We start from the raw sequence: 16,959 nt of genomic DNA on the forward strand, positions 1-16,959 counted from the left end.
AATGTGTAATTCAGAGGAATATCTCCATTTGGATTTGGATTTGCTGTTAATGTTGTATAGCTTTTGATTAGTGTACTTTATGAATACAATGCTATACACATGATTTCATTTGAAAAACCATATTGTATTTGGGTATCTATTAATAGTTTATATTGGGCCCGGGGTTTGATCCCTGGTCGGGGAACTAAGATCCTGCCAGCCGCAAGGCGCGGGCAAAAAAAAAAAAAAAAAAGAAGAAAAGTTTATACTGTATAGAGAGATTATTTTTTAGTTCAATTAAAAAAAAAAAAAAGCACAGCAGATGCAGGGCTTCCCACGGCTCGCACTTAGTGGCTCCTGCGGCGTTTCCCTCCACAACCATGAGGTAAGGCGGGGTCAGGCTTGTGTCGCAGTCCAAAGCCACTCGAACCCACGAGCCCACACAAGCACGGGCTGCTCGGCCTCCTCTCCCCTTGCCTTCACACCCTTTTGCCCCAGTTAACTCGGAAAGCTTTAAGGTCGTTTGGAAGCCCCGACAGTGCAGATCCCCACTGAAAGGGCCGGCCGGCCTACTGTAGCTCCAGAAAGGCACCTCCGTCCTGTGTGCCCCAACTGCCTCCTGCAAATCCAGGCGGCTTCCTCACCTCACCTGGATCCCGAGGCAGTTGTTCCACTCCAGAAATAGCTCGTATTTGTTTTACAACTTTTGAGCTGATACAGATTCCAGCCTCATTTAAGGCAGAGGAGTTTCTTTGTCCCTGAGGTAGGCCAGAACCTGCCCTGAGGACAGAGCCACACCCGTGACCCAGGTCCTGCTAGAATTCCTTGATGGGTTTTGGGATCAGAGCTCTGTTAAAACCAACCAGCAACTAGGTTTAAGGGCAGGGGCCCGGCCAGGTGTTAAACCACCCCCAGGTATAGGCAGTGTGTAAATGATAGGCTGAGTTTAAAGCAGGAAGTGACAGCTAGTTAGTTCTATGCCTTCCCTGACCGGTGTTGCATTGGGAATCAGAAAGACAGAGGCTCTGGGAAGGGGGTCACTTTAGTCCAGATCCCATATTAAGCACCTCTCTGTGCAAGGCCTGGGAAACTAGCTGCTTGCTAACAATGGAAGGAGGAGAGAGAAACAACAGGTACCCAAGGCAGTACGGAACTACACGCCACGATGCTGCAGGGGAAGGGAGAAGGAATAATGGGGAGGGGTTGCTGCCCAGTGCGGATGGTGAGAGACGTCTCTGTCTTGGCCAGGCTGCTGTAACACAGTACCATAGGCCGGGTGGCTTATAAACAACAGATATTATTTCCCACAGTTCTGGAGGCTGGAAGCCTGAGGTCAGGGTGCCAGCACGGTCGGGTCCTGGTGAGAGGTCTCTTCCTGGCTGCAGATGCCCGTTGCCTCACTGTGTCCTCTCAGGGCAGAGGAGGACAGGAGCTCTCTGGGGTCCATTAGGGCACTAATCCCATTCACAAGGGCTCCAGTCTCGAGACCTAATCACCTCCCAAAAGTCCCACCTCTTAATTGATACCATCACATTGGAGACTGGATTTCAACACATGAATTTTGCTTGGGGAAACATTTAGTCCTTAGCAGGCTCTCTCTCTGCAGTGGTTATATTTCTTATTTTATTTATTTATTTTAAAAATAAATTTATTTATTTTTGGCTGCATTGGGTCTTTGTTGCTGCATGCGGGCTTTCTCTAGTTGCGGTGAACGGGGGCTACTCTTCACTGCAGTGCAGGGGGTTTCTCTTGTTGCAGAGCATGGGCTCTAGGTGCACGGGCTTCAGTAGTTGTGGCTCGTGGGCTCTAGAGTGCAGGCTCAGTAGTTGTGGCGCACAGGCTTAGTTGCTCCGCGGCATGTGGGATCTTCCTGGACCAGGGCTCGAACTCGTGTCCCCCGCATCGGCAGGCGGATTCTTAACCGCTGCACCACCAGGGAACCCCTGCATTGGTTATATTTTAAACCGACAGGGGTTAACACAGGGAATTAATTTACAAAATCACTGGATGGGCTGAAAACAATGGGCCAGAGATCCAGGAATGGCTGAACCACGAACAAGGGCCCAGACCAGGAAGGCCACCACCGGGATTGCCGAATTCAAAGGTGTGTAGCAGGGAGTTGACCCAGGGATCAGAAAGCAGGGTGACGGCTGGAGGTACAGCCGTGGATGCGCTGGCATCTCTGTGATCTTTCTCGCCAGAAAACCAAGTACTGGGAAGCCTTGCACGGAGGGGTGCTTAATATGGGAACTGGACTGGAAGTGATTTCCCTCCAAAGCCTCTGTCTTTCCAATTCCCAACGCAAAACAGCTCTCAGCGTCAGAGACGGGGTAGGACCAATGAACAAACTAATGAAGGAATGAACTAACTGCACTGCCACCTCCTGCTTTAAATTCAGCCTGTCATTTACACGCTGCCTATGCCTGTACAGGGCAAAGCTGACACTTTATTTCAGCCTTCCAAAATTGAGTATCTGATCGAAGAAACCCAATTTTCACCCAGAACCCCAGGGACCAGGGAGTCTGGGAAGCAGAGCTGGGAAGAAGGTGCCCAGCCCATCCTCCTTCCCAGGAGGCAGAGGGAGAAAAACTCCCCAAGGACCCGACGCTGCTGGTCCAGGGACTGGATGGGGAGGGAGAAGGCCTGTTCCCAGGTTTTGGTCGGTGCAGTGGGTGGGCGGCGGGGAAAGTGTGGAGCTGGGGGGCCGGAGAGGGCCAGAGTTCAGCTCCCACAGAGCTGAGTCTCTGGGCCTCCTTCCCAGGCCTGTATTTCACAGGGCAGTGGGGAGCTTTTCTGTAGATCATTGATGGGGGAGAAAAATCAATTAAAGCCCATTGACTGAAAAAGTAACTTGGGCTGGAATTTTTCTAGGGGAAAAGAAGCTCCAAACCATAACTTATCTATTGCTCTATTAATAACACACGAAGCCACAGCCAATAAATAGAACAAGCGTGAAGCATATACATTAACTTTATACTGGAAAGGGAGGAGCCAGTGAAGCCGGGGAGGGAAGGATGACATAGGGGACAGGAAAAGGGAAAACAACAGAGGAGGAGAGGAAAGCCCGGGAAGAAGCCAGGGAGACAAGGTGCAGAAAGGAGAGAATCGAGAGGAGAGAGAGCCGGGTGCAGAGGGGGAAGCGGTGGGCGACAGGGCCGCAGCCCCACATAGCGTGAGGCCCGGGTGATGAGAGGGCGACTGCGCCTGTTCTCCCATAAATAAGAACTCTATTTAGTTCACCAGGGATGTAAAAATACGCCGTGCTTCTGGAAGCAGGCTCCAGCTCCTCTGCCGCGAGTCGCTGACGTAACCCATAACCAGCGGGAAGAGCCTTGATGCGATCCTCAACCTGCTTCCTAGTGACCCAGATGTGCGCTGCCTGCCTCCTTCCAGCTGATTTCCCGCACTTGCTCAGAGTTCAGTAGATAAGCTTGTTTTCAATTCTTTACATTCTCCCTTGCCTCGCCTAAGGTGACCATTACTAACTAAAGAGTCGGTACATTCCCGTTCCTTTCTTCATGCTCATATAACATAAAGATTATCTGTAGGTCTATATCTGGGGGCGGGGGGAGAGGATGGGGACGACAGAGGGGAGAGAGAAGCCGCCAACATATACACACGAGCACAACCGCAAGCCTGCTGCCACTCGGAACACAGACGGCGCACCGATCAGAGAACAGAGGTTGCTCAAACAGGGAGGGCTGCTGCCCTGTCCGGCTGGAATGCTGAGGAGGTGGCCTTTGAGGCGGAAGTTGAAGGATCCAGCGGGCAGAGGTGGAGCCTGGGGAGGAAGACCTTCCAGAAGGAGGGAAAGGCAGGGAGGGACAAGGCACACCCGGTGTGGCCGCAAGTGACATCTTGCAAAGGAGGAAGGAGGAGGGCTGACAGGAGGCTTGTGAGAGGAGGTGAGGGCCAAAGAGCTGACGTGGGTCTGCCTGGATGATCAGAGCTCGCAGACGATAGCCGTCAAGCAGGAGGAGAGCGGGAAAGGCCCTTTCAGCTCAACCTACCGCCTGAACGCCTTGCCTAAGTGTCTCACGTGGCTGGACGAAATCAGGTCTAGGGGCTCTGGATGCAAATTCTTTTTTTTTTTTAGGCCATGCTGCGCAGCTTGCAGGAACTCAGTTCCCCAACCAGGGACTGAACCCAGGCCACGGCAGTGAAAACATCAAATCCTAACCACTAGGCCACCAGGAAACTCCCCTCTGGGCTCAAATTCCACGACGCCCACCAAGTTAGTGGATTCTGACACTGCCTCTTCCACCTGAAGCAACAGGTTCTCTGAAGGCCGTCTGGCACCCGGTGGGCCTGTTCTTCGCTGACCCCTGGGTGCCTAGAGGGGTGGCTGCCACGTGGGAGCAGCTAATCTAGTGACTTGAACTCGCTGCTCTCACTTTCTGTGTAGTTCGCTGGGGAAACTGAGGACGCCACTACACCTTCTGAGTGCTGGAGGAATACCCAGGGCTGTGGGCACAGTGAGCGGCTCTCTAGGGATGGTCTCAGAGGTGGGGGGCCGACAGGTACTAGGGGAGCATTCTCAGGTGGTAAGAAGTCAAATAACCTACTCTTTAACTACGAGGGAAGGGGGGAGGTAGGTAGAACGCTTGAAAATGGTTAACCACTTCACTACTCTTAGGTTTTTTTTTTTCCTGTACGTGGGCCTCTCACTGTTGTGGCCTCTCCCGTTGTGGAGCACAGGCTCCGGACGTGCAGGCTCAGCGGCCATGGCTCACGGGCCTAGCCACTCCGTGGCATGTGGGGTCTTCCCGGACCGGGGCACGAACCCGTGTCCCCTGCATTGGCAGGCGGACTCCCAACCACTGCGCCACCAGGGAAGCCCCTACTCTTAGGTTTTTAAATGGGCAGAAAGCTCTCAGCCACCATTCTTCCTTCTGATAAGGAAATGGTACAGTTGTCTAAAGTATCCAAAAGATCTGATACAAAATGGGAAATGATGAAAAAAAGCACAAATTTAATATAGATAATTTGGCTTCCACAAGCTTTTCTTCATTTGCTACTTAAAAAAAATTTATAAAATACTTGTTTATTTGTACACCCATGTTCACAGCAGCATTATTCACAACACCTAAAATGTGGAAACAACCCAGGTGTCCACTGAGGGACGAGTGGATTAGCAAAATGTGATATATACATACGAAGGACCATTATCTGGCCTTAACAAGGAAGGAAATTCTGACATACGTTATGACATGGATGAATATTGAGGATATTTTGTTAAGTGAAATAAGCCAGACATAAAAGGACAAACACTGCATGATTTACTTATATGAGTGAGGTACCTAGAACAGTCAAATTCACAGAGACAGAAAGTGAATGGTGAGTGCCAGAGGCTGCAGGGAGTGGCAGGTGGGGAGTTACAGTTCAGCAGTAACAGTTTCAGTTTGACAAGATGAAGAGTTCCGGGGATGGACGGTGGTGATGGATGTACGACAATACAAACATACTTAACACCAATGAACTGCACACTTAAACATGATTATGATGGTAAATTTTATGTCTTTTACCACAATAAAAAAATCTAAAAGTAAAAATACATGTGTGATAACTGCACACAAATATAAACAAACAAAAAACCACCACAAAAACCCCAACTGCTCAAAATCCTAGCTCCCGGAAGCAAACGACACTGTTTTGACATGTTTACTTTCCACTTTTCCTATACCTTTCCCTCAAAAGAGTTGGGATTATTAATATATACATAAATGTGCTACATTGTTGCTTATTATTGTATCGTGGCATTTTTTCATATTAAAAACGTTTACAAAATTAAAAATCATTACACATAAAATCTATCCCGTGGATTCCAGATGGATGCACCATAAAATTACCAAGAGACAACACTTTAGACACGCAGAACGGTAACACCCCCTTCAATGCCCCTTCCCCTCCATCCCATTCCCTGGTCTCTCGTTCCCCAAGGGAACAACTTACAGTCTCCCCTGTGGCAGTAGGTCAAGAATGGGCCCCTGCAAGTTCCTCGCACCCCAGGACAAGAGTTTACGTGAGAAGCCCAGTGGGAGCAGCGGGTTCATGGCTCCACAGTGCCTGACCCGACTCTGCAATTGCCTTCGCCTTTCCACACAGTCACAAGACAACACCACAGTCCTCGTCATCACGCCGGTTTCTGGGCAGGAAGGAAGAAGAGGGGCTGTCTTCTCTTGGGGCTTTATCTTCTTATTAGGGAAGGGAAGCCTCTGTAGTAACATATATTTTCCTTAATATTTCACTGGCCAGAACTGGGTCACATTCTCCCCAACTCCTTTTCACATCCATCACTGGCTAAAGGAAGTAAGACTGCCTTGGGTGGGGGCGGGGGGGGGAAGGGACTTCCTGGCGGTCCAGCAGTTAGGACACTGTGCTTCCACTGCTGGGGATCTGGGTTTGATCCCTGGTCGGGGATCGCAGATCCCGCAAGCCATGTGGCGTGGCCCAAAAATAAAAAAAATTTTTAAAAAGGACTGCCTTCGCTGTTTAGCCAATCATGATTTATCCCCCGAGCTAAGATAGTTCCACCCTCTTCCCGAAGGAGGAGATTTCTACCTGCTACCCGAAGAAAAATATGGGGCTCTGTAAGGAGGGAGCACTGGATGCTGGCCAGACACCAGAGTGGACGCCACAGGGACCTGATGTATTCTGCTAAACAAATGCACACACGTACATCCGCGTGACATACAGTAACGTGCAACCACTCCTCGAGGCTGTTTCTAGAAGGGATTTCTGATGTACAACCCCAGCTTACATAAAGGCTATGTGAGAGTCAGCAGCTAACATCGAGCTGGTGGAATAACGTGATGGACGACAGTCAAGACACCTGCCGTCTCCATAGGCTCCTATGACAGACACAGCCAATAAGATGAAGATTCACATATTACATTTGGTATGTAACAGGTAAGTCACTAAATGTGTATCCTAAAAAAAGCAACGGTTTGCACAGAGGACGGGGAAAGGCGATTTAAAAGCTACATACAGGGCTTCCCTGGTGGCACAGTGGTTGAGAGCCGATGCAGGGGACAGGGGTTTGTGCCCCGGTCCGGGAGGATCCCGCATGCCGTGGAGCGGCTGGGCCCGTGAGCCATGGCCGCTGAGCCTGCGCGTCTGGAGCCTGTGCTCCGCAATGGGAGAGGCTGCAACGGTGAGAGGCCCACGTACCACAAAAAACAAAAAACAAAAAAAATAAATAAAAGCTATATACATGTGAAAGCAAGCAGTGGCTGGTTTGCAGCTCTGAACACTGAAAGGGATGAGTTCTAGTGAACCTTGACACCATGAAGTCACAGCTGAACATGGCCAGGCCCGCTACAGGTGGAAGCCAGAAGCTGACAGACTGTAGTCTTTCATCGAGTAGGCTTTGCATCTAGAATTCAATGGTTTGGGGTGGGGGGGCGGAAGGGATGAGTAAGCGTCCAAGGGAAACTGCCACTTCATGGCTGGAGAGATGTGTGTGAGCAGATCTGTAAAACACCTCTACCTGCCTGTAACACAAGCAGCATTGTTACCTGCTTACCACTGGATTAATACATGAATCAATAAGGCATTTACTTCAACAGGAAATGGCCTTTCTACGTGGACTCCCCCTTTGTTGTGGCAGTTGCACTGGGGGTTTGCTTGTAGTAAAACGTTTGCTTTGAGAGGGCTGGAGGAAAGACTGTGTGGGCTTTGTGCAGGTCAAAATAAGACCGTTTTTCCAAAGCACAGTCTCCTTAAAGGGTTTCATTTTTGAAGACGCTTTTGAGAAATAATTAAATATACACTTTCATGTAGTTTGGGACAAGCAATATTCTTTACTTGTTTCACATTATAAACCAGTTTTCACTGTTTGAATTTCCTAGAATTATGTCTAATTTCCAGACACTTGTTTATTTGCTCGCACACGTGGAAATTCATACTACTCAAAACATCTTAAGGACGAGTAAGTTAAATTCAGGGTTCCCAGAGTCTGATTACTTTAAGACTCTGCCACGCTGCTTAGCCCATGAAGCAGCATTTTCCTGTCCCCACCAACCCTCATCAAAGTACACCACCATTTATTTAACACTTAGGGTGTTCCAGGCCCTGAGTAACTCAGATGGATGAACAGCTACGAGAAAGCAGAAGAAACATCCTTATCTTCCGGAAGCTTCCAACTCAGGAACTATCTACAAGTAATTAAAGTAAAAGCTAACTGCTTAGCAAGTTGGGAATTTTACATGCTCCGGGGAAACAGAAGACCAGGGAGGGCGTTACTTGCAACTGGAGGCTCTAGGATGCCTCGAGGCAGGCTCGGACTGAGCAGCGAGGCTGGTAGACGTGAGGAAGGCATTCCTTAAAGAACGGGAGGATGAACAAAGGCGTAAAATAAAGGGGCAGATTCACCAACAATGACGCTTCCGTGAGGCGGAACTGCGGTGGGGCGGGGTGGTGGTGCCGGGCAGCCGCAGGAGGGAGGGGGAAAACCAGGAAGAGGTGAGGGAATTTATTTCGTACCTATTACATGCCAGGAGCACTGTGTGTATTATTTCTATCAAACGTTACAACAATCTTGAATAGTAATATTCTGATTTTACAGATCAAGAAACTGGCCCAGGGCTTCCCTGGTGGCGCAGTGGTTGAGAGTCCACCTGCTGATGCAGGGGACCCGGGTTCATGCCCCGGTCCGGGAAGATCCCACATGCCGCGGAGCGGCTAGGCCTGTGAGCCGTGGCCGCTGAGCCTGCGCGTCCGGAGCCTGTGCTCCGCAACGGGAGAGGCCACAGCAGCGAGAGGCCCGCGTACCGCAAAAAAAAAAAAAAAAAAAAGAAAGAAACTGGCCCAGAGGGGGTTTCCTGGTGGCCTAGTGGTTAGGATTCCGGGCTTTCACTGCCGGGGCCCAGGTTCAGTCCCTGGTCGGGGAACTGAGATCCCACCAGCCACGTGACCCGGCCAAAAAAAAAAAAAGAGAGAAAGAAATGTGAGTAGAGGGAGGAAAAAGAAGAGGACTGAAAATTGGGGCATTATTCCAAGGTGAGCTTGCCAGACAAAACACAGGACAGCCAGTTAAATCTGAATTTCAAATAAACAAGGAAGACTTGTTTATTTGAAAAACCAAAAAAAAGAAACTGGCCCAGAGAGGTCAACAAACTCACCTGAGATCACTTAGCTGATAAAGAGTGGAGCAAACGTTCAAAACTGGGTCTGTCTGATCAAAACTCCTATTTATTTTTCTGCTATGCCATGCTTCCTTCAAGCCCAGCCAAGGATTCGGGACTTTATTCCACGTGCAGCAGGGGTGGAGGACACAGGGAGGAGCATCACTGGGCACTTCTGCTCTGACAGGGCGGACCGCATGTCCTGCATTGGGCAGACGAGAAACACCCTGCCCTCAAAGCATATGCAGTTTTGTGGATGAGCAGAAACATTAACAGCCATTTTCATTATAATGTGAAGGCAATGACAGCAATTTGGGCAGAATGCTATGGAAATTCCCTTCCAAGGAAGGCTTCCTAGAGAGGTCATCTGAGCTGTTTTGGAAGAGGAATAAGGTTGAAGGAGGTGAGAAAGGATCTCCTAGGCAGAGGAAAAGGAACAGTCTGAAAACAAAGGTGTGAACTCTTGTGGTGCATGTATCCGGGACAGGCCAGGAGGTTTAGGAATGCCTGGCTGAGGAGCAGCTCCATCCTGAGTTTGAACTGGAGTAATGTGGTCCCATCTGCATGTTAGAAAAACCCAGGAAAGCCTTGGGAACAGAGAGGGCTCGAGGCAGGTAGAGCAGCTGGTTGCCAAAGGTTTAGGTGAGAGAGAGCCAAGGCCTGCACCAAGACAGTAAGAGCAGGAATGGAGGAAAGTTGGTTTGAAAATTATTTAGGAGGACTTGGTGGCTACACACGGGGGATTACGGAGCCAGAGGAGTCAGATGATTTCCAGATTTCGGCCCCAGGCAACTGGGTGTGACTGGTGAGAGGGTAGGTGCCCGAGAGGAAGAGGGCAAGGAGGTTGTTAGGGAGACCCTGTGGGACACTGAGTGGGGACAGTGGATGTGGGTCTAGAGCTCTGTGGAGAATCCAGACTAGAGACAGAAGCTAAGACTGCTCAGCACGCAGATGGCTGTTAAGGCCACAGGGATGGATGAAGTGACGCAGGACAGCATGCAGAAGAGGGCCAAGAGGAGGAAAAGTCAGAAGCGAGAAGATGGACAGCAGACGGACAGCACAGCTAAGGAAGGAATCCGGGCACCGAGCAGCCAGCCACATCAAGTGCAAGAGAGGACGAGAAAAAGAGGTCAGAAAAGCCTCACCTGGGCAGGGCACCACAGCAGGTGAGGACACGGTACCTGCGGCTCAACAGATGGAGCAGAGACTCTCAACACAGACCTGGTCTCAGGAGGCTTAGCTGGGAATGGAAGGAGATGGGCAACGGCTACAAGGAGACACAGGGTCAAGAGAGAGCCTTGTTTCTGAAGACCAGGAGAGGGACTTCCCTGGTGGTGCAGTGGTTAAGAATCCGCCTGCCAAGGCAGGGGATGAGCCCTGGTCCGGGAGGATCCCACATGCCACGGAGCAAACTAAGCCTGTGCGCCACAACTATTGAGTCCACGTGCCACAACTACTGAAGCCCGCGCACCTAGAGTCTGTGCTCTGCAACAAGAGAAGCCACCGCAATGAGAAGCCCGCGCACCGCAACAAAGAGCAGCCCCCGCTCGCTGCAACTAGAGAAAGCACGCATGCAGCAACGAAGACCCAACGCAGCCAAAAATAAATATATTAAATAATAACAATAATAAAAAATAAAGACCAGGAGAGACTTAATCCAAAGAAAGAGAGCCAGGGACAAACGGCAGAAGAGCCAGGGACGAGAAAAGAGCCAGGGACAGACGAGAGACGCCAAGTGATGGCACGGAGCCCGAGAGGAAGGGGAGGAGGGAACACAGGTAGAGACAGGACACAGGCTCATCCGGGAGCGGCCGCAAAGGGACAGCTGGCGTCTGAGGGGATGAATTCTGACCCTTCCAACTTCCTTGAAGCAGGAGGCACTGGAAGCGGGCTACTGCAGTGGGGACGGGGAGAAGGACACAAGCAGATGTCTTATGAACTTTGAGGCAAGTAATTTAAAGGATCTGCTGAGCAAAATGGTGGAGGGGGGCTGAGTCGGGACAAGTGAAAAGAAATGTCAAATGACATCACTTACGTGATGCTGGGGACCATACGTCACTGCAGAAATCTACATACACAAGGGGCGTTTCTTCCAGTAGATCCCAGGATCTCAGAAGTATACAGACAAAAGTGAGTCGACCCAAGGGTGACGTTTTATCAGCCATAAGCAGTGCGGGAAGCTGAGGATGTTGGTAGTCAATTGTGGAGTTCTGGTCTGGGAAGGAAAGAGGGATTAGAAAATTGAAGGTTTGAGGCTGAAATAAAGGGATCACAGGAAAGATGGTGTGAGAGCTGGAGAGGATAGGAGATTGGGAGTTTAATGTTCCAGATGTGGGACTTCCCTGGCGATCCAGTGGTTAAGACTCTGTGCTCCCAATGCAGGGGGCGTGGGTTCGATCCCTGGTCAGGGAACTAAGATCCCGCATGTTGCACAGCGCAGCCAAAAACAAACAAAAGAAGATTCCAAATATGGCACTGCTCCTAGGAATGACAAGGACCAGGATATGGCAGCCAAAGAGGTGGGAATGAAGGTAGCTGGAGTTTCGGAAGCCAATATAAAGAGGCTGCAGTGACTCAGATGACCCAGGGGCTGGTATGGCTTAGGTTTGAGAGAAAGACATTACGTAAGTTTAAGCGCCAGGTCTTCGATGAGCACGGGAGACAGTGAGGAGATGGTAGAGAGGGGCATTGTGGGGTGATGGCTTTAGCCTCCAACCATGTCAGTCAGCACTGCCTTTGGTATGATTTGGTCAGCCAGCCACTAGGAAAAGATCCAGGCAATCCATTCTTGCTGCAATGACACCGCTGTTTACGCAAAACAGTGCAAGGACACTCCCAATCCATCCCTTAGGGAATAAGAGGATGGCACGGTTTAGAATATGATAGTTCTTCCTTTGCACCCACCCTTTAAATCCCCAAATTAAAACGGTACATGAGGGCTTCCCTGGTGGCGCAGTGGTTGAGAGTCCGCCTGCCAATGCAGGAGACACGGGTTCGTGCCCCGGTCCAGGAAGATCCCACATGCCGCGGAGTGGCTAGGCCCATGAGCCATGACCGCTGGGCCTGTGCGTCTGGAGCCTGTGCTCCGCAACGGGAGAGGCCACAGCAGTGAGAGGCCCACGTACCGCAAAAAAAAAAAAACCGTACACGAGCGCTAAGGAAGTTTGCTGGCAACCCTGTACTGGGACGTGTACAGAGGAGACCGATGCTCATCCTCTTCTGTCTGCCACCTCTGGGCTGCCGTTTCCCTGAGTGGCAGCTGTTGACCCCACCGTGACGACCCTTGCCAAGTCTTCCTGGGTCTACCCTTTCCGGCCAAAGCACCTCTGTGTCACAAGGGGAAAAGTGACCAGTAAGACACGAGCAGATGGATCCCAATGTCGACCCACTTCCAAAAAGAGCTCCAGTGTTGAGAAGTTGAGTTCTGATTGACACAGAAAACACAAAAGCAGTTGTTTAGCCTACTTTTAGTAGACAGTAATCCACCTAGCTCGGGGAGATTCAAAACTTACCACTGATATGACAAATCTCTTTAAGAAAAGTCTGGCTAGCAAATGAATTCTTATCTGCTCTAAGAAACCAAGTAAGCACTGGGTCCGGCCTATAAGGATGAGCCCTAAAACCAGCACAGAAACTGAGAGGTGAGTGGCAGAGGCTGGCTCACCTGGAGCGAGATGGTAAGAAGGAAATATAATCAGTCCTGGGGAGCATCCAGCCTTCACACACTTTACTTACCACCACGGCTGATTCCTATAAGCCTGTAGACTCGCACCGTTAGGCCCGTTTTGAAGCCGAGGGAATGAAGAGCCGAGAGGCTACAAGACCTTGTGGATGTCACCTGGATGACAAAGGGCACAGCCAGGCCCCGACCTGTTTGGATGACACTGCTGCTGCCACTCATCAGTTCTGCCTCCCTAAGTACCTTTGTAGCTGGTCTACCTTCCAAGGCCTGGAACTCCAAGACCATTTCCATTATTAATCCCCAAGTTCAAGTGGGAACTTTGAACAAGGAATGGCTCATAAAAAACAAAAAAGAAAAAAAAAAATAGGACATGATGTCAGTAACCAAGTACTGAGAAAACCTCAGGCATCTCAATAGCAGTTGTGGTGGATTAATTTGCTAATCTGATGAGTTTCCGAGGCAAAAATAGCCCTTTTACACTGAGTGCTATGGGCTTATAGCAAATATTTACATATTTATCACTTAATTTATTTTACCTACTTCCTTTTCACATAGAAATTAACATTTCAGGAAAAAAAAAAAAAAGCTGGTTTGCAGCCAAGCACTGGCCTTGGCACTTGGTGGTTTATTTAACTCTCAAGTCCCAGGTGAAATGTCCCCTCCTCAGGAAGGGCTGTATCTGACTAGCTTGGGCTAGGTCCACTTGTCCCCAGACTCTCCACTTCTTGCCAGGACTGCCAAGTGGAAGCGAGACCCGTATCTCTGAGCTCTCTGGTCATGGCCTGTCTCCCGTCTGGGCGCATTGTCTCGTTCATGGCTGTATTCTCCAGCCTCGCAGAGCAGGTGCTTGACAAACAGGGATGAACAGTTGGGCTCACCTAATCCGCCTGTCACTCCTCCTTAGCAAACGGAGAAAATCCCTAACAGAGGCTGCGTGTCCAGCCCACTCTCACAGAGCTCCAGCACTGACCGGCCTCACACACTGATGCAGCAGTGGCTCGGCTTCCTGTATTTCTGCGCTGCAGTAAGTATGCCGTGAAACAAGGTACCGCGGATTGAGACAGAACTTTCCATTCATTCTGTTCAATCACACGGGTGACATTCATTTGGATGGGCAGGTGGCAGGCGCAACTGAAGTACAAAGAAGTTGATTTAGCTTCTACTTTGGAGGGGCACACAACGAGCAAAGTAGAGAAAAACAAGGCGAATTTATCACTAGAGAGCTCAACTTTCCTTAGATTTATGGGCAATAACCAGATTCATCTACTGTACTAAACCACTTGGCCTCAGAAAAAGAGTTTGACTAGGACCCTATAAAAGCGAAGGACATAAAACGTTGCAGAAATGGTGTTAGGTTTACAGACTTGTATGGTTAAGGTATTTCACCACAATTTAAGCTCCAAATCTAATGTATGCATTGATTTTGGGGGAAGGGAGGAGTATCCCCTGAAGAACCAAGGTTTCAAAAATTCCACAATCAAGAACATACTATATTTTAGATGATTAGGAAAATGTGTACACACCTATGGTTTTTCAATTAACTTGTATTGATCCAAACTAGGGGTAACTAATTTAGATGCAGAAACACAAATTTTCATCCTGATTTTTCTACATGTTTTATTGGAAACTCAGCATGGATCTGGAACAGGGTCCGACCAGCAAATGTAAAAAGGTTTTCAGCCTAACAAAAGGCAAAGCTCTAGCTGCAGCCCCATCACTACGCTTCAATGTGACCTTCAACAGCTCCTCTCTCAGCTGGTTTCCTTAACTGCAAAATAGAGACTGGGCTAATATTCTCCATACAGTAACCGATGCACAGCACCAACTACCTGCTAGAAGTAACTCTAAAAGAACTAGACATTAGAACTAACCAAAAAGCAATTTAATGAGACAGCCAAACTAGTTCACGGTACGGGAAATTACTTAGCATGAGTTCACTGCCTGAATCGTTTCCGATCTGTTAGAAATAAAAATAAGGTAGAGGGCTTCCCTGGTGGCGCAGTGGTTGAGAGTCCGCCTGCCGATGAAGGCGACACGGGTTCGTGCCCCGGTCCGGGAAGATGCCACATGCCGCGGAGCGGCTGGGCCCGTGAGCCATGGGACCTGCGCGTCTGGAGCCTGTGCTCCGCAATGGGAGAGGCCACAACAGTGAAAGGCCCGCGTAACACACACACACACACACACACACACACACACACACACACGAATCAGATTTCATCGCTAGCCTCCCTATAATTAATGAGAAGATATTCTGAAAAAAGGAGAGAAAGAGATACTAGGTGTCTCTCAATTCACATCCTTTATTCCTCCACCCACTCCCACCCTCTCCCCTCCTCTCCACACATGTCCCTTCCTAAACCACATGGTCTTAAAGCTGAGGTGGAAATTTAATGGAGGTTTCCGGAATGGAACCATTAGGAATGAGGGAGAAGCCATCCAAAGAGCTGTGGGTAACAGTCCACACCTTTGTCCTGTGCTGTCAAGGGACACACTCCTTGCAGGATATGTGTCACATCTCCTCAGCCATTAGTGAGCTCTGACTTCTCAAAGATTCTAGAAACTTTACAGAACTCTTAGGATTCTTCCAACCTTCTACTTTTTTCTATAGTTGTTGACATTCATTTCCACGGTGGACTGGAAGTCTTGCTGGAGCTTTTGAGACACCTAAAATGGCCGAGCAGTTTCACACAGAAGTCCTCTTTGACATGGTGCCTTCATTTTTTGATGAACCAACCAACCAACAATCATTCCATGTACAAGGCATTAGGCTGTAGACGGACCCACCCGTGGTCTTTGCCCTCAGTTGGAAGGATAAAAGCACACAAACATGGCTGTAAAATACCCAGTTTAATTAAGTGGGGTCAGTCAATTTTCTTGCTGCCAAGACAAAAGGACTCTAGAAGTTCAGAGGGAAGGTTCATTGGCCCAGTTTACTCTGCCCAAACAGAACAGGATAAAAGCAATGAAATTATCCCTACCTTTAGAGGCCCATGGCTCTGGAACTGCACTTTAACCTGCCCTTTTAAATGGATTTTCACCTTTAGCAGCAAATGCAAGCAAGCTAGAGCAAATACAGCATCGTGTTTTTGCATGCCTATTCATAAGGTACTCCATAGCTAAAAAACAGAAGACAAGAATCTCTCCCACCATGGAAAACTCAAGACCTATCTAACAGGTCACCTGCTCTGGGGCAATTTTTAAAAGCTCTTCATGCAGCAGGTGAATAGCTGGACCATCTCAGTGCTTTCTCCCACCTACCACCCTTCCTGACAGATAAACCCTTTTCAGCTTTCTCCACTTGACTGTGCAGTCTGTAGCCCTATGAATCAGGAGCTAGGCTGCCTAACTGGGTACTTCCCCCATTTCTCTTGTATCTATGGGGAAGTATCAACTACTTGCAAAGACATCCTCCCATCAATTACTAGAGAGTGGGGAAAGTGAAATTAATTAAGCCACATAAAAATTCTCCCACAACTCGTTTTCATTTGTGAAATATTTATGCAGAATTTATAAGCTATGAAGCCAAAAATGACTTATTTCAACAGACTTGACTTTGTCAAACTGTGTGGGTGCAGCACTCCAATGGGAATTACTCAGGATTTAAAACTCAAATTCAAAGAGACAATGATCTAATTTTTCACTCCCTATGCCAACATCCTCAAATATCAAGTCCAATGCCGTTGAAAAATAAGTAGGGACTAAATGAGATTGACAAAACCACTTTTTAATCAGAATACACAAACCTCTTTCTCTAAAGGTTCTCAACAAAGACACCTGCTTGCTTTAATAAGTTGGATCTAAGATTAATGTATATATTACAGTTCAGAATAATCACGGTGTTCACCTGCAAGAACACTGTTCCAAAAGACAAAGCTAAACGTTGTGAATACACACGTTTGAGAAATTCACTCAGCCGTTAAATTGGCCAAACGGGTACAACAAAGACACACCTTCCCAGCTTCTCACTTTCACATGATTTTCTTTCTTAAAAACCAGTTTTTATTTCTATTGCTTCAAACTCAAAGTCAGGTCGACCAAAACAATGAATAAGGGCAAAACCACTTCGCTGCAACATAGCTAACTATTCAGGAAGGGTTAATTGCCGCTAATTCGTGCCAGGAAAAATATAGGCTCTGCTGCAGGTATAAAGGAGAACAGTGCGAGAAAATTGTG

Source organism: Hyperoodon ampullatus, assembly GCF_949752795.1.
Source record: "Hyperoodon ampullatus genome assembly, chromosome: 3".
NCBI classification, from domain to species: domain Eukaryota; kingdom Metazoa; phylum Chordata; class Mammalia; order Artiodactyla; family Ziphiidae; genus Hyperoodon; species Hyperoodon ampullatus.